We start from the raw sequence: 24,235 nt of genomic DNA on the forward strand, positions 1-24,235 counted from the left end.
AATTCAAATCATAGTAGATATATGTAGGTTTTTTGTATTAAAATTTTGCGAGTCTAAGTCACCCCAACTCCAAGTAATTGTACAAAAAATATTGAAGTGTTGGAACTGCTTCTGGTCTCTTCTATGACTATAGGTGGCTATGAAGCCATAATTTTGGTTTAAATACTTGTTTTTTGAGGTGGTGATACATATGTATACAAAATATTAACTATTTGCAGCTTGAAAAAGTAGGAACTCAAGCACTATTCCTTGCCATCAATCATGGTATAAGTATCTTTTGCAATTCTATAGGTTATTTAGTTCTTTATATTGTAAATTTCAATGGACTCTGTTATTGTATGAAATTAACCAATAATCTTTAGCTTAATGCATCTATTTAACATCGCATTTATTATTTAAGTATTAGAAGGATAACTTTAAAAATAGAACTCATTCATAAGGCGAATAAATTTAGGTACATAGAACATACTTATTTAGATATTCTAAGGGAATTAACGGCGTGTAAAAGAGAGAGAAAAAAGAAGCATTATGCACTGCCTTGAAGCTATCATATAAGTGTTTTTGTTTTTTTCTGGCTGTAATTGATTTTTATTTAAAGTCATTGCCACAAAAAATGATTAATGTATTCTTTTGTAAGTTTATAATATATTTTCGGGAGGAGTTGAGGCTATGATAGGGATAAGATTTAAAAAAAAATATATATATATAAAAGAGCTCAATATTTTTTTTTTAAATCATTTAAAATATATATCACTTTTGAAACTGTTCCATCCAATGTGCAATCTTAGATATCAATTAAAACATGAGGAATGCTCTTTTTTTACTTTATTTTTATCCATCACACCTTTTATATTGCCCTCATGTGGGAATATAAATTCAGCGTGGTTATTCCAGGTGTCTATAATTCCACAGAACAATATACCAGTTTTCGACTTTGATCCATATAGAGTTCTGGAGAAATTATCATAATATGCAATGTATTATTTCTGCTTTTAAGCACATCAACTCTTCATTTTACTCAATTTTTTTGGTTGTTTTAATAGATTGAGTTAAAAGACGGTCAAATTTTCAAAAATAAAAAAAGGTATGAGTTGGAGGAACTTTCGGAACAATTGTTGGCTTTATTACAATTGTATTTTTTCGGAGTTTTAGTAGTACTCCAATCCAAAACTACTATTTAGAATGAATAAATCTCTTCTACATAACTAATTAACGAATTTAAATTGCTCCCTTCTACAAAGTATATTCATCAATCAAAAAAATATGTCTTCCTCATTAGTTATCATTTTCGGATGTAGGATGGACGCTTCGTACTTTAACCACTAACGATGTCATATTTTTTATTGATATACTTTATAACACATGTTTATAGAGCAATTAAATCCTTTTGTGGTTGATATTTTACAAACACCAATAATTTGATTTAGTGCATTGCACTGCTGATTGGCAAAACGTGTCATAATAATATGACTTGCTCAAATGAAAAAATAAAAAAATACATTCTTGAACTTCACATTGTTGATATTCATTAGTGATGTAGTATCACTCGAAAACATAGACTAATTTTATTATAGTATTTATTTTCTGAAAAATATTCAAACTCGGTCAAACTTTTTTTTCAAAAAGTTTGACTTTATTTGACCTCAAGAAGACATTCAAAAATTACAGACGCAATGGTATTTTATTATTCAAAGAAGAGTTAATAAAGATACATAAAAGGACATTGGATATGGGTATATTATGTGGAAATTCTCAAAAAATAATAAAATTTGATATGATAAATTAGAAATAAAAATAAATTTAAACAATGATAATATTGATCAGTTAAATTTATATTAACACTCTAAAGGACAGATAGAGTTAAAATATTAAAAAGTATCTCAAGCCCATTACATACTAAGTCATAATTATCAAAAACTGGCAATCGACAGAACTCAAAAATTCTGTTATATCATGTGCGTCAACATAAGAACAATATGGAACAAAAATTGAGAAAATTAAAATCTATTTTTTACTCCCTATATACAGTCCAATATTTTTTAGACATATTTGAGTCAATTATAAGGTTCTTATCTAAATTTGTTGGATGAATTAAGATACCCAAGAATTTTAGCTATAGTTTAAATTCTTCATTTCATTTAAGGAATTTATATTGGCCCCAATATGGCCCCTTTTAACTAAAATTTATCAATTTAACATTATTTTCTTGGCTAATTTAACTGCAATTTTTTAAGTCTTCCAATGGGTTAATTTGGTGATGTAAATTGCCAATCATTTGTCGAAGAATACAAATGTAATCTTCACTCAGTTTGAAGAAAAATCATTATAACTTTCTTTTGTGTTGACGGGCCACATATTGTTCAACCACAAATTCCACTCGACGTAGAGCTCAAAAACTGGAATTTGCACGAACTCAATTTTTATTAAACTCAAATCCAATAATAATAATCATCATTAATAATAGAAAAGCATTCGCCTTAAAATGGATAGATTGAAAATCCTTTTTATATTGCTTTTAGAACCCACAACATAATTAGCTCGTCAAACCGTGCTCAATCCATAAGTCTCTGTGTGCATATTTTTGAGAGGTTTTTTTATGATAAATCCTCTTTCTTACAGGTTAAAATAACGCTTTTCCCCTGTTTGATTATGTGTTTCTTGTTCTTTTTGTTAAGAAGAATTTACTTACAGCTTCTTGAATAACCAAATCTATGGATGCACAATTATGTGATTATATACAAAAGTTTCTCACAGTTCTACGTCTTCCGCATTTTGAAACATAAGACAAAATATTTAAAATAAGAAAGAAATATGAGTTCTTAAGGCCTTGAGGCATGATGATATTTAATCTGTTGTTATGATGGTTATTAGGGATTAGTTCAAGGAGTAAAGGGTGGGTGATAAGAAGGATATATATAACTAGAGGGGGAAGTAACAGGATGCCACCTTTTAATTAGGAGCAGCATAATACCTCAGTATTTTTTTCTATACCGTTTCCTTTCAAAAGACCCCTTGAGACTGCTTTAGCAATACTTCAATATATTTTTTTGAAATATGGGTCTTCGTATATGAGAATAATATCCCAAATCGTACTTCACGGCCCTTCTGATGGTCCTAGCAGCCACGGGGAAGTCATTGGAGAGGCAATTCATCGATTTGGCGGGGTCCTCCTTGATTATCTTCTCCAAGCTGTACATGAACTCTGGATCCCTCTTTTAATAGTGACCTCCTCTTCCTGCTTTCTTGGAAAGGTCTTTCTTATTATTTTTCATCTTGACCAACTTGAAAACCAGGCTCCTGGTACAATTTACAATGTCCATAATCATCGCCACCTCAACTTCAGCATCTAGGAGATCTTAGATACACTGTTTTTATATAAATCGGAGATACCTCGCTAATAGTGTTACTATGACACCAATATTTTCGTATCAGTTTTAATAGCAAAATGAGTATCGATACTTTTTTGGACCCAAAATATTAAGCACATTTTGAAATGTTTATAAATTAGATAATGCATACTATTCTTTTTTCATAGAAGACATTTTGATTTTTCTGAAGAGACAGGTTATAGCAGATACATTAGCGTGTTACGTCATTGGTGGTCAAATATTTTTATGATGTAATGACACTTCAATTACTGGTTCCACTAATAATATTATAAAAGGTTAGTCAGCAACGATTTTCAGTTCTCTCTGAAAGTTTACTACCCCAAATAATGACGCCATTGGGACCCAAAATACAGGAATTTAACGATAGAGAATGCCAAAATATAGCATTAATAAATAAGGAATCAATGGAAAAAACAGTTTTAAATTCCAACATTTTATTCATTTTATGTATTACATTTGCCCAAACAATGACGTCACCATAAAGAAAAAAAAGAGTTACTTATTAAATCTACTATTTTCTTGACACCCATCCTTGTTCTAATAGCATTAAGTTATAAATGAACCAGTAACCTGGTACCATTATATTAAAGAATTGTACCAACTGTTGGTTGGTTGATTGAGTTCAAAATTAGGTCTTGCTTAGCTGTAAAAAATTATTATTTCATACTTTAGAAATAGAGTTAACTTACTCCCAATGGGGCATGGGCATTGTGTACCTAAATTTGTCATAAGTAAAGTGACATATGGTGGCGCCATCTTGTGCCCAAATAATACAACTCCTTGAATGTAATAACGTTTAATATAAGTATGATCATCATATAGAGGGCACACAGATTTTCACACCACTTTGTGGATAATCTTTGTTTTAAAATTTGTGCATGCTCAAGTTTTGTAATTCCTTTTTTCTTTCATTTTTTGAGAGAAAGGTTGTGAGACACAATATGCGTATCGATGTGACATAAATAGTATTAATTTCTACATATATAATATGTATCCAATTATATAAGACCTAACAATGCTCTATTACAGTCAATGTTTCATTCATATTATGTTACATTTTATTGTCTTATATATGACAAAAGGATTTACTTAAAATATTTGATATAGATTATTGTAAGGATAAATATGTCCTATAGTTGAATAATGTCTTGGAATTGACTTTATATCTGTACACATAACCTATATTTTTGTAGGTATACCGTAGCATGTATATATGTACATTATGTGTGATGATAAACTTTCTCATATTGACACTAATTCGTTCAAGTTTCTCATCCAATGTATGTGTTAATGTATGTAGTGAGGAAAAAAAACAACATTTATCTATGAGTGACATTTGATAAATGAATGATTACTATTATATACTATGTGGGTATATCTTGAACATTTTTTTGTTAATAAGATATCTCATACATCTTTAATTTATAAAAAGTATGAATTAAAGTATATTTTATATTTATAATCTGTTAGTTTCAAAGAAAAATATTCGACATTGACGGATGGGTCATTTCACAGCAAACGTTCAGTTACTAAATAGATATAAAAATCCAGAAAGTTTTAAAGATATTATATAATTAATTTTAGAGATATGAGAGTATAATGTTAGGATGATTAAATATTTTATATAAAAAATGTCGAATTTTACTAGGCCCTCATTTTAACAACAATAACACGCTCATTTTTTTTAATCATGCTCAAAACGCTCATGATGATTATTTAAAATATTAATTTTATAACATGCTTAAAATTACCATCGAATATTTGAGTAGGCAATTACTACAACCTATTTTTGAGTAGATACATTTCAGTAGTTACTTATTTTATTGCCATAAAATGTACATTTTCGGAGTCAATATGTTTTAATTAATCTATTTACGAATTTTGAGCATAATTGAATAAAAAATGAGCGACTTGATTTTAAGAAAATGTATTTAATATTTTTTATATGGCTAACCCCCATTCCGTTTTGGCTTAAAATGCTCCTGATGCATATATACTAATTTTATTTTATTTAAAAATCAATCTGTTTCCTCTATTTTTTGTTACCACACTTTACTGCACGTTGCAATATTTTAAATTAGATATAAGATTATTAAAAAAATATTTTTATTGATTTATAATTTTGTTTTTGTTGCATTTAATTTTATTGATATTTCATGTCCAAAAAGTTTTTTTTTTTTAAGTTCAATAGCTGAATATTTATAGGTACTAATTTTGACACCTTGATTACAAATCTGTTTTTAATATCCTCACGTTTTTGACGTTGGATTTTGAGTGTTTGCACTTACTGTTCGTAGGGGTTTGAGGCATTTTGTTTTAATAATAATAAGTAATTCAGAAGTATGTTTAAAAATATAGTGATGTACTTTGTTATCAATTCAAATATGGATTTTTATTTGATTTGACATCTGTTAAGTATGAGAAAATAAAGACAGTCAATGTCACAAATATATTTAAAGGATTGTATAGCTCCTAAGTTGTACTTTATAGTTCAAAGGATAGAAGTGACTTCATTTCAGGCAAAATGGATATTTTGCTTCTAAAAAGGGGTCATAAATAAATTACGTCTACTTAAAATTACAAAATTCAACCTTCTCTCTTGGCTTTTTTTGTTCAATTGAGACAAAGGTAAATGAGACGTACATTACCAATTAATCTTTGTTTTAGCAAATAAATTATTGAAATAATCTTATTTAATTTTTTTTGTAGACCCACCTATTTCAGTATGATCTGTATCTATAGCTGTATCTTGTTTGCTTTAGTAATAATATTACTTTTAGTACTTCCAAAACTTACCGTTTTTTAAAACAAAAGTGCCTTTAAACTGGTCTTGAACTTGTTCAAAAGTGATCCAATATCTGTGGTATTCTGGGTTAGTACAAGAAATTCTACAAAAAAAAACTTTTTCTCCCGCAAGATGTAACTTTTGAGATGCACATATATATTATTTCATCATATTTTCATAGTGACGTTCGCAATTTCCTATTCCCTTTGGAGAATTAACCATGTTAATTCGACTGAAAGGTAATATAGAGTTAATTATAGAGTAAAATAAATTAAAGGCCGCATTGGTCAAAAAACTATTCTTTAAACCAACAATATTTGGCCAAATATTGATCACGTGGTTATATATGTATATATATTTTTACCATTTTTAAACAAAAAATACTCAAACTTAAGTACTGAAGTTGATAATATGAACTTCTGCTCTACATATATAATAAAATGCCTTCTTATATTTTAAACAAATAGTATATATATCTTTTTTAATGGGAGCTATTTGTATAAGGGTTGTGCAAATCCAGTCCGCAAAGGTGAAATTATTGACCCACGATGCCAACCAGTATTAAAAAATAAATAAATTAATTAAGCACAAATATACTGAAGTTTCACTTGACCTGCAGCCCGCAAACTAATCAGAATGATCTCGTCTGGCCCATTGCATGAAAACGTTGTCCACTCTTGCTTTAGGAATTTACAAATCTATTACATGTTTGATTAGTAATACGTTTGTCTATTTCACAAGCTCATATTATGAATAGAAAGTTGCGACGAATCATTTTGCTACTTTTTTGAAAAGATTGTTTAAGTTAAATTGAGTTGTAAAAGAACCCAATGCATCCTTACCAAAAACCTTTAAGAATTGCAAAATTTCCTTTCGTTTTCTCTTTTATTTGTTGTAGTATTATCAATTTAGTAGAAATTAATGTGTCTTTGTCAAAATTTATTCATATATTTTATTAATGTCTAAATATACTTATTCAAAGAATAACTTTCTCATTCCAAAAATTAGATATGTTATGTACAACTAAAATTAATTGATTTTTGACTTTTGCCAGAGGATACGTAAAGATATATTTATTTATCATTTTATGGCTCTCACACTCCAAAATATATTTTATATTGATAATCATTCATCAGTATAAACGCATACATAACGACCTGCACGAATTCATAAAATATCTTAAGGAGATATTAGCAAATTTATCATTTATAGATACCATTTAATTTAATATCAAATTTCATGTTATGAACAACGTTATTTACTTCCTGTATAAGTGTTAATTCTAAATGTTTTTGAATGTATGTGTATAGATTGTATTTTTGAATGAGTGGCTCAATTGGGGGTTTTTTAATGATGATGAAAACGATTAAGTTTTTTTCTTTCTTGTATTTAATCCATTAAAAGAAGTAAAGTAATTTTAATCTTATTCTAACGATGATTAGTCCCCTTGAGGCGTTATTTTTATTATTTAAAAACCCCAAAATATATAATTTTATGCTAAACAAAAATCCCGTATACTTGAATGAACCTTACACCTACAACATATATTTTAAAAACAGTATATTTACAGACAATGGATTATACACTTCTTTTTCTTTATATCTCTCAAATCCCTTTGAAAAGTCTATTTATAGTGTATTTTTCTAAAATCATCTTACTGAAAATACTTGAATCATGCAAAAACTTTTATTATTTTTTGGACAAATACATATTAGTATGGATTATCTGTTATGATAAAGATATCTTTTATATCAAATGGTTTTATTGGTCCTATTATACTTATGTCTAATAAAACAATTATCTATGTTAAAAATCTACTAAAAACAATATATTTATCACTTGTGGTTAAATATAATTGTGTATAGTGATCCTTTTGACTCCATTAGGAGGTCACAAAACGTTGTTCGTCCAATGTGCATAAAATTAATTGTCACTAATATAATTTTCATTCGGCGTTGTGTAGTACAAAAGAACAAATTATTTGACAGTTTTATTCACTATAAACAGTAGTTCGGTTAAATCTTAGCCCTTTACTTCCCAAATTATTTCATTTTTGATGGTAGGCACATTTACCTCTTTTTTTATTATCCAGAATTTTATTGAATAAGATTTTTAATTTCTTTCAGCTAATTTCGGTCATCAGGACTTTACAAGGAAATATATTATTTTGTTGTACATGAGGAATATAAAAAAAAACATAAGTATCATAAAATCATTTTATTTTAGCACGTTTATCTCACTTGAATCAAACGTGATTTGACAAAAAAGTGAATAATTTAACAAAAATAAGTATAGCATGGACAATCGTAAACTTGTAATAAAATTTAATGACAGACACAAGCTTGTAATCTGAACCAAATGCGTACATAACTTGTAAATGTGATTACGGGGTGCATTAGACATTTTTTTTCAATGAAATGTATTTGAATTAACGCACCCAACTCGATATGTTGTAAAAGATTACGTAGTTTACAATAGATCTGTCTCGACCTTGGTTTGAAACTATAATCCCAATTTTTTTGTTTTTTTCTACAAAAAACTGTGATATTATAAATTATCAAATTGATAATTTAAAAAAAAACCATATTATTTGTGTGGACCAAATGATACCATATAGACGAAGTTCTGTCTTACAAAAGTCTAAGACCGATCTTGGATTTCCAGGCCAAAACCCAACACTAATAACGAGTTTATATTTAGTTTATTTGGCCTTTTTTTAACCTTTAATATACATTAGCATTACAAACCCCATTTCCGAGTTTTTAGTTGTCAAAATTGCTGTTCAACATGATTTTGAAATGCTCAACATATAATAAGTGTACAGCAGTGATGATGTCTACTGCTACATCCTTATTTTCAGTAATGCACTTCATTTAACTCTATATGTTAATATGTACATATATTTAAGTATGCATTAAAGTACTATCCATCTTACATTTTTTGGCTCAAGTCTCAGATACCCACTGTGTAAGGAAGAAAAGGAGAGACTTGATCAGGAACTTGAACATTCGGGGAGCATAACCTTAATATGTAAAAAGTCGATTTTCTAAATTATTAATTCAGAGTTAAATGTTGACTCTTATCATACATCTTGTTGCAGCTTTGATCCTAATTATTTTATAGAAAAAAATAATAATTGGGTGCATTTGACAAATTTATCAAGAAATTTTTACAATATTTTTACAATTTGTACATTCTTTTTGAAGCAATCAATTATATGATTAAAATATGTAGGTTCCTATTAGTTGAAGAATAAGTATAAGAACATGATTAAAGCACAAATGGAAGTAATGACCTTTCATCCACATAGACCGAATCACGTGGGTGTTGATGTATGTTTGTATAATTATATGCTCAGGAATATATTGTTTGTGTACAATTCTATCTACCGGGTGCGTAATTAAAATCTAAACATTTGGAATCTGGAATTTTAATAAGTTTAATTCAAGAAGAAACTAGGGGAGATAGATACATTCAACTCTGTACAGATTTTGGCACATGTGTTGCCCTCTCCCATATTTAATGAAGCCTCCATCGACTTTGGTAATGAACTTAATGTGCCGCTGGAAGCTTGGATAGGTGGACATAATATAATTGGGCAATTGCTCATGAAAGGAAGTCAGGAGAGCTTCAAGATTCGTTTCCCTTTTATGGCTGGCCCTGGCCTCGACATGCGGAAGAAAAAGTCGAGCAGGTTGACATCTGGCGGCATTTTTTTCTGCCAGAATGGAATGTTGGTCTCCAAAAAAGATAGTATAACCAGAGATGGTTGTGCCGGTTCACCATTTTGTGGAAGGTCGTCGCGATCTCAATACCATCATTAATGGCCTTTTTGACATTGTAATTAGTATATCTGCTAAACCTAAGGCAAGTTTTGAATCTCTATTGGTGCTTGTTCCGAGCAAAGGAGAGCAGCAAATTAGACTCTTTTGTCTATTTTTGAAACCATTTTTCAATTGATTGTGTTGATTTTTTAGACATGATGTATCTATTGACACAGTATGTCATCGGATGATAGGGAGTCCTTACATGTTTTTGATCTATTCCTCTCTTTTATAAGTGTCCAAATTTCAACTACACACTCTATAAGTACATTTTGCACAACGTACTCAGTGCTTTGATAGTCTTAAAAGTAATTATGCCTATGTTTTTTTTTGTAGTTGCATGTATTTTTTATTTCTTGGCATGGTCAAAATAGCACAGTTCATCGTAGAAAATAACCTATATGTGTTTATTTAATTATGTTAATTTTCTGAATTACTACATTGTTTTGTTTATACGAAAGATAACTGCATTACGTGTACAGCAAAAACATAATTATACTGTAATAATCATGTTATTTCATGGTTCATTGGTACAATGTATTTAGTATCTTTTTAAAAAACCTAAAAAAAGAATTAACTCTGTCTTTCAAACCGTTCCGACGCGTAGTTATGGTTTTTTTAGCCTTGAAAACGTATTATTATTATTGGCGTGCAAAAATAAATAAAGATTGCAATCACTTTCAAGAAAAATCATTTTAAAAATAAAACATTTGTCGACAAGTTGTTTTAGTAACGTGGATCTGGTTACGCTTTTCTAATTACAAGGACTATTTTCAGTATTTAAAAGAACCATTATATCTAGTATTCGGTCAATTTTATATATAAATTAGTGTTGGATTTAAGTCATTTTCTTAGTTTGGTTTAGTTTTAGTTTTTGAGTTCTGTGTCGAGTCAAGTTCGTGTTAGGACAATATACCATCTTAAGTGTTTGAGAGTTTCTATAAATTTAATGATAAAAATTTTGATAAAAGAGTTCCTTTATGTAGTAGTGCTTTACTTTCCTTTTGAGTGGTACTATAAATTGGACAAACCATTATTAGCATTATATTTCCTTAGTTTTGATTATTCAAGTTCAAGTAAAGTTTTTTCCTAGTTCGAGTAATATTCGAATCGAACACTAAAACATGTTGATTCTTTCATGCATAGATTTAAGTTATTACTTTGCTAGAGCAGAGTGATTATATCTTGGATGAGTACTTTAAAAAGTTGACAAGTACTTACTACCAGTGTTGTGTCATTCCTTATTTATTTGGTCCAGTGCAGTCATAGGGCCAGACCTATCAGTCCTTGAGACCGATCTTTAAGACTGTTGGTCCTTCGGCTGTCTGTACTAGAACTGATAAAAAAACTCAGCAATAAAGTTGATTGACTTCATCTAGGACCGAACTTTATAGGGTATTAGGACTGAACTGGTCTTCAACCCTAAATAAGGACTCACGAAACATTACCTACAACTATAAATTTCAAATATATATATATCTCCAAGTGACCTCATAAACCATGTGTTTTTTACATACTCTACAACTGAACGGCGTACAATGTACATGGTATATTGGTATATACTTGCAAATGTGGCTTTAATAACCTTTTTGTAGGTCAGAAATACATTTTTGGGGAGAAGGGGTTAAAACAATAAAAAGGTTGCACGTCATCACTTGTCAATTTTCGGATAATAATTTAATTAAACTAAAAGTACTATTACAATAAATCCTTTTTGCTGACGTCATAAATTACATTGGAATTGAAAGAGACCCCATTTTGGGGTCTCAAAGTTGATATTTTTAATACATAAAATGTACTAATTTCCAATAAATCTTGCTTTCACTTAATCCAATGGCTTAATAATTTTTAACATATGTATTGAATACTAGTTGATTCATGTTTGATTAGAATTAAAGTTATATGTACTTAAAAGGGTTAGATATGTATAATTATATTTTTTATCAATTAGAGACAAGAAATGTAGGATAATTAGAGAAAAAGATCTAATTCAGTCCATTTCAATAATTATTTTTATCTATAACATTGAAATTAGATTGTATAACGATGTAATGACATATTTTTAATGCATTTTAGGATCAAATATATAATAAAAAGGCAGTAAAGGGATACAAATTTTATAGACAGTAATGTTTAAGTCCTTTTATCTGTTCATCCTATTTTGACACTGCATAGTTCCCCATTTTCATTAGTATTAATGAAAAAAAAAGGCTTTCATTTCTATAAAACTTGGTTGTTTGGGCCTCCAAACTGTTCGACACTAACAATACTGACGTCACGTCAAAAATCTCTATAAACATCTAGTATATGAAGTACCGTTTTAAATGTACCACTGTCCCGGTAGTATTATAGTACCAGGATACCGAGCATCACAAGTATATAGGTGGTACAAAGACTTGCAAAAAGATAAGATACTGAGAATATTTTAATTGTCACTTTTAAGTACTTGGTGATTGTGAATGATGAAAACCGTTAATCAAATATTAATGCATAATATATAAATTTATAATGTTGACTCATTTCATTCCTGTTTTCCACTCAATATTTGACGTCAGCGCATTCTTATTTTTTGCATATTATAAAGGTCTAACACATATATAAGAAGGTTTGAGTATTGAGGGAGAAAAACCTGGCAGTACAAGTGACGTCATTGGGCTATAGAAAATTTAATTAACTCACTTGCTAACAGTTATTAATTTAAAACCAATGATTTCTTGTTAGAAAGTTAATGCTACCCAACTCACATGTGCTCCTAAAAAATAATTTCCATCTATTTACATCAAATTTAAAATATCAACTCAACTTTTTTCCTAGTAACATCATTATTAGGGTCAGAAATAATATGTAATGACATATTTCATTGTATATTTTGGGATGTTAGTCAAAAACAACATATTTTCAATTTATTGAAAAAAATACATATTTTGCCTTTTGTAGCACATATAAAAACAATTCATGTGTGTAAAATGTTCTGCATATGTGTAGGGATTTTCTGGCAATACTATCCTGCCTGATCTGCCCTGCCTATGTCTATTACCAAAGCTATAAAAGCAAGTGACTAAAAGACGACCACGTTATCAGTAATAATAAAGTGGTATGTTAACAAAATAGAGGGCGCTTCAAATATATTTATATTCGATCCTGAGTGTATTTTATATTTAATTATATCTTTCTTTATGGAACTCTATGGAAACTTTATGGAAATATAGGACAATTCCGTATAGGATCTAGAGTGATTGATGTATAAATAAGATTTTTTTTTTGTCAACTAACTTTTGGCTTCAAAAAGTTTCCCTTGCATGTGCTTAGTGTTAGCCCTAAATGAATTTTATCTGTATGGAAAAATCCCATACAGTCAAAGTCTAAAAAATTCCCAAATTTAAATATGAAATTCTCTACCTCGTGTTGGATCGGTCCTAGATCTGATTTTCTAAACAATCCCCCTCCCCTTCAGTCTTCCTAAGGACCTATAAGTCAGTCCTTCAGTTCTAACTATCTTTTTATTTTTTTCATTCCTAGCTAGGATTTTCTTGGCAGCATAAAAGGAAGATAATAATGAGCTATAGGTGGAACCTATAACAATAAGTTCTAGCCACACACTCCCTACTTTAAACTTCAGATATCTGATCTCTTGGAAAGAAATTATCTTAAACAAATGAAAGGACATAGTAAGCTACGTCATTTCATCTGTTGTAGTTAACCATTTTTAGAACAAACATATTTTGAACATATATTATTAAAATATATTTTGCATTTTTCTTGACATATTCTGCATTTTTCTTAACATATTTTGCTACTAAACACTCCTTCCGACCTCTAATCATAATATACGATTAGTAAAATAACTAGGAGTTACTAATTTATTTTCTACTGCTTGAACCATATTATATGCATAGACCTTGGATATGATGTAAGATCGACAAATATGAGTTAATTAAATGTTCATATACATTGAAATCAACTTATGTATTTACATAGGCATATGCTAATGATTGTGGGTAGTCGGAACAAAATGTATGCAGGGGCGCAAATTAAAATATAATAAATAAAAATTGCAGTGAAATGAAAACTCAGTAGGATCTTACAAAAAAAAAAAACTTTCTCTGATATTAGATGTTTGTTTTAATATTTGCTCTACAGTCTATTTTTAGTTAGAATATTTATGTATGTTCATATAAATATGTTGTGTATTTTCAAAAAATTGGCATATGCAGTTGTTTCAAATGCAGGTTGCTAGCTTTTTTGCAATACAATGTCAACAACATTCATTGCCTAAATTGCACTTTAATTTTTCATCGTAGGAATAAATGCAATAGCTATCATTTGTTACTTTTTTGATTCCTTCTCCTCTCCTACGCTTTTACTTTTTTTTACAAGATAAAGGATTTTTTTAAAGCCTATATTGTCCCAATACCTTCCTGCAAAGGAGTAAATGTACTCCTATAGAGTCCTGCCTTTATGTAAAAATAAAATAAACCAAAAATCAAATTGTCAGGATGACAATTTGAAATTTTGGAGGAGAGCAGCTTTGCAATCATGACGTTATATCAGCAGTCGTTAGAGGAAGAAATTATACGCAAATCCCACTTCGTATATAGCTAGGACATATAGACTAGAATTACTCCAATGTTGATCCTCAATTCTACTCCGAGTCCAGCAAGGACTTTCAATTATAACTTACGAGCAAACCCTAATTGTTACTATCGGTCTTTCATGAGCTATTACTTTATACATTGATTTTCTTTTTTCAAGAATAAAATAATCAAAAGAATTATCCTTCAATTTGTATATTTAATATCTCGATTATAATAGACATTTTAATATATCTCCTTTTATAATAAATAAAATATATTCTATAAATATTTTGTCATTTATTATTCATTAGTAAAAATCAAATTTTCCATTAATGTGTTGAGCGATTTCTCATTTGATATTTTGAACTTGTGTTTTGTTACGACTTACCTATTCAAGGCCTGAAAGGTACAAACCAGTTGCAATAATCAAGCTATTTATTGATACACGTATAACTTTTTATAGATTACATAGGAGATCTATTTCAAAAGCATATAGACTTGATTGTACTTTGATATCATTTTTTGAAATATAATCTGGTTATGAAAAAAAAAAAATCATTTAAATTGCAAATATGCTTCCTAGTCTCATAGTGCAAGGTTTTTTAACCGAAGGTAAAGAGCAGGAATCAAGATTAGTTAAAAATGACAATTAGAAATCACTATATATACCTATATATTACCTCAAGTTGTACAATTTGTAATTTGTATACGTAGATGAAACATCTGCGTTGTTTGTTTATATTAGTTTGTAAAGAAAGGGTCATAGAGTAGCTCCATCTTGCGGACAAATAGTACCACTCCATAAATAAAAATAATAGTTATTATAAAATATAATTATGTTACTTACATTTTGACGCAGTGAAAATTGTTTGTTATACACCCAAGCTACAGACTGTCACGCCACCTAGCGGATAATTTGTTTTCATTAGTTTGCTCATGCCCAATTGTACAAGTTTTAACTTAAAAAAATGATACACATAATATATGTGATGAGGATAATGATACAATTGGATATTTTTTGGAATGTTGATATATTCCAAATGTAATTTATTACCTAATAATAAAGCTTACTTGTTGATAAGTATTATTTGACAAATTATGCTACTAAAATGCCCATAATAATATTACTAATAAATACATAATAACAATATAATTTTAATAAATCAAAATGAAATGTTAGCATTAATTAGTAGTTGGTTTATTAAAATGTCTGATGTTGTAATCAAATAGGCAGTTATGAAACAAAGAAATTGTAGCTTGTACAATTGGTGTATATAAAATGTAACTTGTAAAAAACATTTACATATTATAAAATTATTAATATTATGCGATCAAACAGACCAACAAAAAAGTAAAATAATATTTTTTTGCTAAAAACAAGCTATTGAGCTTCTTAAATTGGGTAATGAGGATAAAATGGTTCAGACCCACTATTGATAGAGGGTTAATATGAAGAAGAATAAAATGATCGATTTATCTGCCAAGATGTTTTTGCCCAAAAAACCAATTTTGATCCTACTAAATAAATAATTAAGTATATGTTTAAAATATTAGAATGATTATTAAAAATTTAACTATGTACTATTTTTATAAAAAGTATTAAGTCAAACTTTAGATATATTCATATATAAATTTAGTCATAGCGTATTTAAAAAAAAAAAAAAACATTCTGCGTCCAATTTAATGAACAATGAGTTATTTCATTGATATGAAGTCCTTGTATCATTATGCATGGATTTTTGAATATATTAATTTGTAGTATAATTAAAAACGTGCATTGAATACTAATGTTCACAGCTATGTTAAAGTGTACCTTTCTAATTTAAGAGCCTTAGTAACTTATGCTAAGTATTCTAAACGATTCCAAAAAACGTTATTTGATGTTTTCTTTTCATTTTGATTTCATTGATGTCAATATTCCCTATATTTATTCGACAGCGATGGAGAAATATGAATTTTTCGACAGAAGTTACTACTTAATTTTCTCCGCTTCTTTAATTTTATATAAATTTTTTGACATAAAATATTACATAAGTGGTTCATGTCTCCTTTATGAAATTTTGTCAAATGATAGTTGAAACATTTAAGTATGTGATTAATTAAAAAAAAAATTATGTTTAATATTATTTCAATCTTCCCTCTCCCTCAAAAGGATAAAATATTAGAAGCGCCTTATATGTTGTTAACATATCTATATATGTTTATTAGGGTTGAAACTCAGTTCGAGATCGAATTTTTCGATCTCAAACTTTTCAAGGATTTTTTGTTTAATATCTTTTCGTCATATTTTTCCCCTTCAAATTTATTTTCTAAAAAAAATGATTTGGAAATGGATAAAGACTAAATTTTACTACGAAACCGGTCCAGACCAAATTTGAACAGAATTAGTATAAATTATAAACGTCTCAGATCCGTTTATAATGTTTCTAAACCGAAACCTTTAGACTAATATTTATATGCATAGGCAGAAATATTTCTCACTCCTACAGAATTGGAAGAGATCTTTTATGATAATTGACAACTGTTAATTTAATTCATTTATGTATTGACCAGACCTCAAATATATATGTAGACATTATACGTATGTATGTTTAATAACAATTGAATGATATATCAATATTATATATGTATAAATGAGTCCATACTCTGATGGTGGTCTATGTGTTTTATTTCTTACCGTCCTATTCATACATTTATATGTGTGATGCAATCACATATTCCATTCAATAAAAGTATATTATCTGTTAGAACTATTTGTATAGAGATATGTATTTGTCATGAAAATTATTTCCTTATTTTCATTTGTTTACTAAAGAGAAAATATGTTCATTTTCAAATGAAATTTGAAGTTTATTCCATGAATTATATGAACAGTAAATAAATGTATATTCTCATAGAATAAATCTATGAGATTATATGAAATATTCATATAATAGGTAATACTGTAAGAATATTATTTTTGCGAGAAAAAATGCATCTTTTATAAAGTTTTACAGTGACGCAATCACCAGGGGGTTAGGGAGCCAGACCCACTATGATGTTTTTTATAGTAGAATTTCTCGTTTCATTCATGATTAGTCCAAAGAGCACCCCCCCTCCCCCCTCCCCCAATCTTACTACCAAATTTGGTACGGCTTTATATTTTTACTAGTATTGGACTTCTGTCTGGAAATTTTAGGCCGGTCTAATACCATTACAATTTTTATAAGATCGAAATAATTAGATCCCAGTTTGGCCTGGAATGGTCTTGCGGCAATATGCGATCAAAAATGACGTGTGTTTTTTTAAATACAATCTTTTTTTCTAAAAAAAAAACATGCCATATTTTTTCCCCGAGTCCAAGGTTTCAAATAGTTGTTGAAAAAAATCCCAGAAAGTGAATCAGATTTTTTTTGGTCTCGGACCGAGTCTCAGGCAATAACCCTCAATGTAATGACAACATAGGTAATTAATTATAATGTGATACAAAGTAAAATTGTATTGATTCTTAAAATGGGACCTAAAATCGGTCTTGACCCTTGATAAAGGATACAACTTTAAAGTATATTTTAAAAGGTATCATTTTCTTTAATGTTATAATAAAGTAATATATGTGCTGAAAAGTGCAGGGCTTCAAACATAGATGGTGTTACTTTCGTTTTTTTATTTTATGGAAAATTATAGCACTGTTCATGATAAGCAAGGGCTTCAAAAGTGTTGTGGGGACTCTGCTTCATAAAGAGAATAAAATAAATAATCATAATAATTTTGAGAAAATACAAATTTGATTGAAAAAAAAAAACATTTTTCTTTGTTATGCCTGGGAACATTCAGACCATGTGTTAACTCACTTTACAAATTGAATTAGTTGTGTAAAACCGTAAAAATATTTGAAGCACGAGAATAGTTTGTCATCAGGTGTGTTCTGAAGGGATATCAGTCGGAAAAGTTACTGAAGTGTAAACAAAATTTTTATTATTTCCTGTAAAAGACACCGGTTATTAATATATGTAGAATATTCAATAATTTAAAAATTTTTTTAATAAAAAAATATATGCTTAGTTTTTATCCCCCCCCCCCAAAGAAAAAAATATAAGAACACCAATGTTTGTGATTATTTTTTACCATTGATAGTCGAGATCAATTGATGATATCCTCATGTAGCAAAATTTTACCATGAGTTGACCTTAAATTTTAGATCGTCTACATTTCTATTGCAAAACTATTAGCACTCACATGTAGACGATCACATTGTGACTTGATCAAAATGTTGTGGATCTTTCAATCTTAAACAAAGTACTTTTATTTTTGTATGATTAAAGATTGAAACCATTCTTTTTACCTTTCCACTTATTGATGTTTATCAAAGCAACAAATATGAGCTTTTGGTATTGTCAAAAATCTTGATCATGCACATGAAAAAGTTATTTCTGCAACACAGGGAAATATTAATACAATTGTTTGTTGGTGAGGGCTTATTGTGCATATTTTAAGTGTTTTAAGGTTTGGAGTCGTTTACACTTTCAGTACGTTTCTTGTTGAATTATGTAATAATCAATTGCATTGGATTTATTTCAATAATGTCATGAAATGAGTCATACATACCATTGATATTGTCTTGAAGTTTATTTAAGATTATGTTTTTTCATGAAAACAATCTTGAACAAAAATGAAGAATACTAGAAAATGCTAATTTATTTTTTTACTTCATATACACAATATTTCATGGAAATATTTTGAGTAAATTATAAGCATTGTATTCAAATTTACGGGGTGAGTAAAGATTCACAAGAAAATTAACTATAGTTTAAAACCTTGATTTGATTTAAGGGACTCAATATCGCTCCTTTAATACACAATTTTATTTTCCGTAAGTTCAATTTGCGGGGGCTCCAAAAAGTTACTAAGAATAGTTTGTTGATAGAAATTGACGATAATTTGTCAAAGAATACGTATGTAATTCATACTCAATTTTGAGAAAATCATTTTAGCTGGCTTTTATGTTGACAGACCACTTTTATCATTTTTATGAATGCATATTTGCTAAAGAATTTATGATAATGAATAAATTAATTTATTTTAATAATAGACTATTATCAAACCGTAAATCGAATATAAACTCAAATTATAATATTTATGTAATTGTGATCATTTTAATTATAAACCATTCCTACAATCACCTATTGAATTAATGTATTCTAGTAGCTCCATCTATAGTTGTTTAGACTCAAACAATAATTTACTCAACTTGAGTCGATAATTTTTCGATTCGTCCCAAGTAGTGAGTGGATTTTCAAATTAAAAAAAAATCTAAAAAAATATTGTTCGACCGGTTTTTTTTTTGGACTTTGTAACCTGAAGCGTGAATTATATTTTCTTAAGCTGCTATCATTATGATTTAATTTATGAGGAGTGAGGTTCATTTTCTACTACATTACTGCTATCATTGATATATACCATCCCTGATGGAACCCTCGCTTGTCCTCATAAAAGAAAGAAAGTATCCCTGAAGATTTGTTGCGGAGTTAGAATTTTAACTCCGTGTTGGACTAATAGTAGAATTGAGGATCGACATTGGAAAAATTATTGCCTTTTTTTTGCACATTTTTTTATGTCTTGTCACAGCTGCTTGCAACTTATCTAATAAAACGGCATAGCAGCTAAGCTGTTCTCCTCCATAGAATTCTTCAAATTGTCAGGGTTACCACTTTGATATTCGGTTTCTTTATTTTTAATAAAACCAAAATGTTCCCTATTAGAATCATTGCCAAAGTTTTGTATTAAACGATGTGGTCTCCTCCTTACTAAAAAATATTTAATTATTAGTGCTCATAAAGTAAAAAAAAAATCCCCAATAGTGCATGAAATGTAACTAATCAAGGTTTTGTTATTACAAGGGTTGGTTGGAGTAACTATGGATGGCTCACTATTCATATAGGTATTACTAAAATTTTATTGATGGGTACATAACCCCCCCGTCCCCCCAAATTAACAGTCCTGGTAACTTATACACCAAGGATACACTCAAAGTATTTCATTGAGTAGATATTAATCAATTTTTTCTAAAAAAAAAATCAATTTCTTATGTATCGACTCCGGTCGATCCTTAACAGCTCCACTCTGTTCGGTTTGACTCAAGTCGACACTTAAGTAGCTCCATCACCATTAAAAGGTAAAGTGTAAAACGCAATTGCTCAATCTACGTGTTATACAAGTTATATATACTATTTGATAAAAGATTCGAAATACATATTTGATTTTTCAAAAATAACAATAATAATAAATAAAGTCACTTTTTATGCATATATTTGCAAGGAATGGAATGAGTATAATTTTATATCCAATACTATGTTGAAGGTGATGCAATTGGTGGGTGGTTTTTTGCAAACGATTAGTAATCTACATGACTCGTTAAATTACATGTACATAATATGTAAATTCTAATATTTTCCATGAATTCGACGGAATAAAATGTGAAATGGACTTGAAATGTTTAACTACAGTCAGTAAACATGCGCCAACGTATAATGGTTTATTATTTGATTAAAACTTAATATTGATTAGTCATGTCAGCAAAATTTAACCTATTATAGAATTTAAAAGGTTTGATATTTGATTTCAGTGGTGCTACTTGACGTGTTAATTACGAATCATTCTTCAGCAATGATTTTTTTTCAAATTGGTAATATAAAAATGAATGTGGGTTAGGTGTTTAAAAGATTGTAATTGAGGGAAAATGAATTACATTGTACTCAAAGTGTAATTAAATATTTGTATATATATAAATTGCTAAATTTGTATGCATTATTTATTATATCCACGTTGAGCTAATTAAAATCAAAGACATTTTGATGTTGTACTAGGCTGTCTCGAGACTAGTTCCTGACACTAAAATGTATTCTTTTTGCTTTTAAACAGATGAAACATCAAGGTTTAATTAATCAATAAACCAAACTTTCTTTAAAAGTGATTCGTTGATTTTACATTAATTTTTCTATGGTTTGTAAGAAAAGTTTCGAAAAACCTTATTTTAATAAAAAGGAAAAAAAAACAGTTGTAGAACTTAAAACAATTTTTTTGTTGACTTTTGTTCTTTATATCTAGAATTTTATGTATTGAGAATAGTAAAAATATATCTTCAAACTGCCTATTTAGACATGTTTTTATTTCTGACCAAAATTGTCACATTGAAATTGTCAAATGTTTATAATTATATTTACAAAATTCAATGGTTTTGAATACGGCTTATTCTATATATCAATTCCATAGTTTATCAATGTTTGTTAACCATTTTCTTTTTGACTTTTTACAATAATTAATGTAATAGTTCTCATAAAAACAAATATATGATTTTTGTAAAAAAAAAGTGCTTGTTTTTTGTAGTATTGAGCATTGTAAAAAATATTTTTTGAGTTAAATAGCATTATGTTTACCTCTGCCAACGAACGACATTTTTGCCTCCGGTGTTTTTTTTTTTTAATCAGGATTACAGAAAAAGTTGCTGAGCAATTTTGGTTAAACTTTATAAGAAGATTATATATTTGAACACTAAGAGACCATTAAATTTTGAGAGGTGAAGAGCAAGGTCACAAATAACAGTCAAACGGATAATCGAATTCAACAATGAGTTTTGATTGATTAGCAAAAATGATATTAAGCAGAGATTTGACTAATAAAACTGTCTTTTTTTAAATAGAAAACAAGAAAAACGTATAGAAAACTATTTTGAGCTAGTTTTTATTAAAAAAATGTTTTTGAGCTGCCTGTGGTTATTTAGAAACCTAAATATTTACATCAAGTATATAAAATATCATTTTTTTAAAATAAACCAGGGGTTTGCATCATGCAGATTGCTGTTCACATCATAATTATAAATAATATATTTGTAGACCTTCAACACTCAAACAGTAAAATAATTCGTCTCCACACGTACCAACAATATCTGACTTACTCAAAATATTTTCTAAACCGATCAAAATTTTATTCAGGAATCTCCTAAACAACACACATAAAAATATGAAATCTAGGTTTGGAACTCGGTCCGAGATTATTTTTTTTCAGTTCGGTCTGAAGTAACTTTTTCTCAAACAATCTGGACAGACAGAGATCTGAAACCGTGGACCCAAATTAAAATCCCTTATTGAATTTCCTTTTCTGAAAAATAAAATGCCATACATCTTTTTCAAGTAGACCGAATTTTACTACTAGACCGGTCCAGACAGTTGGATCTTACAAAAATTGTAACAGTCTCTGACCGGTCTAGGATATCCAAACCAAAATCCAACACTAATTAAATCATTCTATTAAGCAAATATTTTTATTTAAAATGTAACGTTTTAAGTATACTACAGAGATTATATATATATTTTTTCATTAATCAGACTTTTATCTTTACAACAAATATAATTCAGATGAGTTTATTAGATAAAATGTGTGTTAGTCATCTGACTTGTGTGCCTATCGACCTATATAGGTCATCAATTAATTTATTAAAAATCACTTAATCAATCTACTTCTATTATACACTCCCTTTTTAAAACTATTGAGTAGGACGAGTGGAGTGTTCAGGAGTCAAGAGATACACACACATAGATAATTCCACTGTCTAATTAAGAAGACATATATTGAGTAAAAATTCGAAAAAATCATAAAATACTTTTATCGACCATTGAATTTATAATAACACCATGATTGATGATGTTACTAGGCGAAACGGCTCACAACACCTAGTGCATGTATACATAGAATGTCTCTCTACAACATTGAATGAAATAAAATATATAAATAAGTTATTTGCAAAATTATTAGGAAAATAAAATTTAGTACAACTTCAGATGACCAATTTGACTCATGACGTTTATTTCATTATAAATCAATCTTACATATTTTGAGGGATCATTGAACTTGGGCAAATGTCTAGTTTTTTTATTTGGGATAGGTATGAACCTATCTTAAAGCATTCCTCTTTTTTAACTCATAATCAAATATATAATCATAAAATTTGTACATGGATAAGGCCTTCATTTATTTAATTCGCATTCATCAAAATATTTCAAATTATGAATGTATTTTAGAAGAATTTAATCTAAAAGTTGATAAGTGGACTTAACGCTAATGATTAGATAATATATATTAAAATGTAACATAATACTTTGGTACATGATATGCGATTATACATTCATTAATTAATTTGCTACAAAGTAATTAATAATGCATTTATAGAACTTCCTTTGGTGATTAATTCATTTTCTTACACTTATAAAATACGAAGAATCCTTGCAATTAAAATTCCTCAACATTTTTACTCATATTAATACTTCTCCTCCAATTTAAACGCCAGTAATTCCCTTGCATGTTTAGCCTCTCCAACATTGAAATGGATATTTTATCAATATAAAATTGAGTTGTCTATAGTAGTTATTACCAAGGGCATTCCTTGTTTTCACCTTTCTTTTTTATCAAACAGTAACATATTTATTTATATAAATATGTTTATTCTATATGATAAAATTGTTGGAGGGCTTCAAAAACTCTGGTTATTACATATAAGTAGTATAGTACAAATAGAACAATTTTTTTATTATAAAAAATTTATAATTAGAAATAGCAGTTAAAGACAAAAATATTATATCTGGAATTTTTTTTTCAAAAATCCATATTGTATACTGTAGAGGATAGACTGTT

The 24,235-nt window shown here is 28.5% G+C and overlaps 1 protein-coding gene across 8 annotated transcripts in view; it reads left to right on the plus strand.

The window, feature by feature from the left end:
* Positions 1-24,235, plus strand: part of LOC121124185 (uncharacterized) — a 385,250-nt gene that overhangs the window by 72,918 nt on the left and 288,097 nt on the right. The window lies entirely within an intron of this gene.

Source organism: Lepeophtheirus salmonis, chromosome 9, assembly GCF_016086655.4.
Source record: "Lepeophtheirus salmonis chromosome 9, UVic_Lsal_1.4, whole genome shotgun sequence".
NCBI lineage: Eukaryota > Metazoa > Arthropoda > Copepoda > Siphonostomatoida > Caligidae > Lepeophtheirus > Lepeophtheirus salmonis.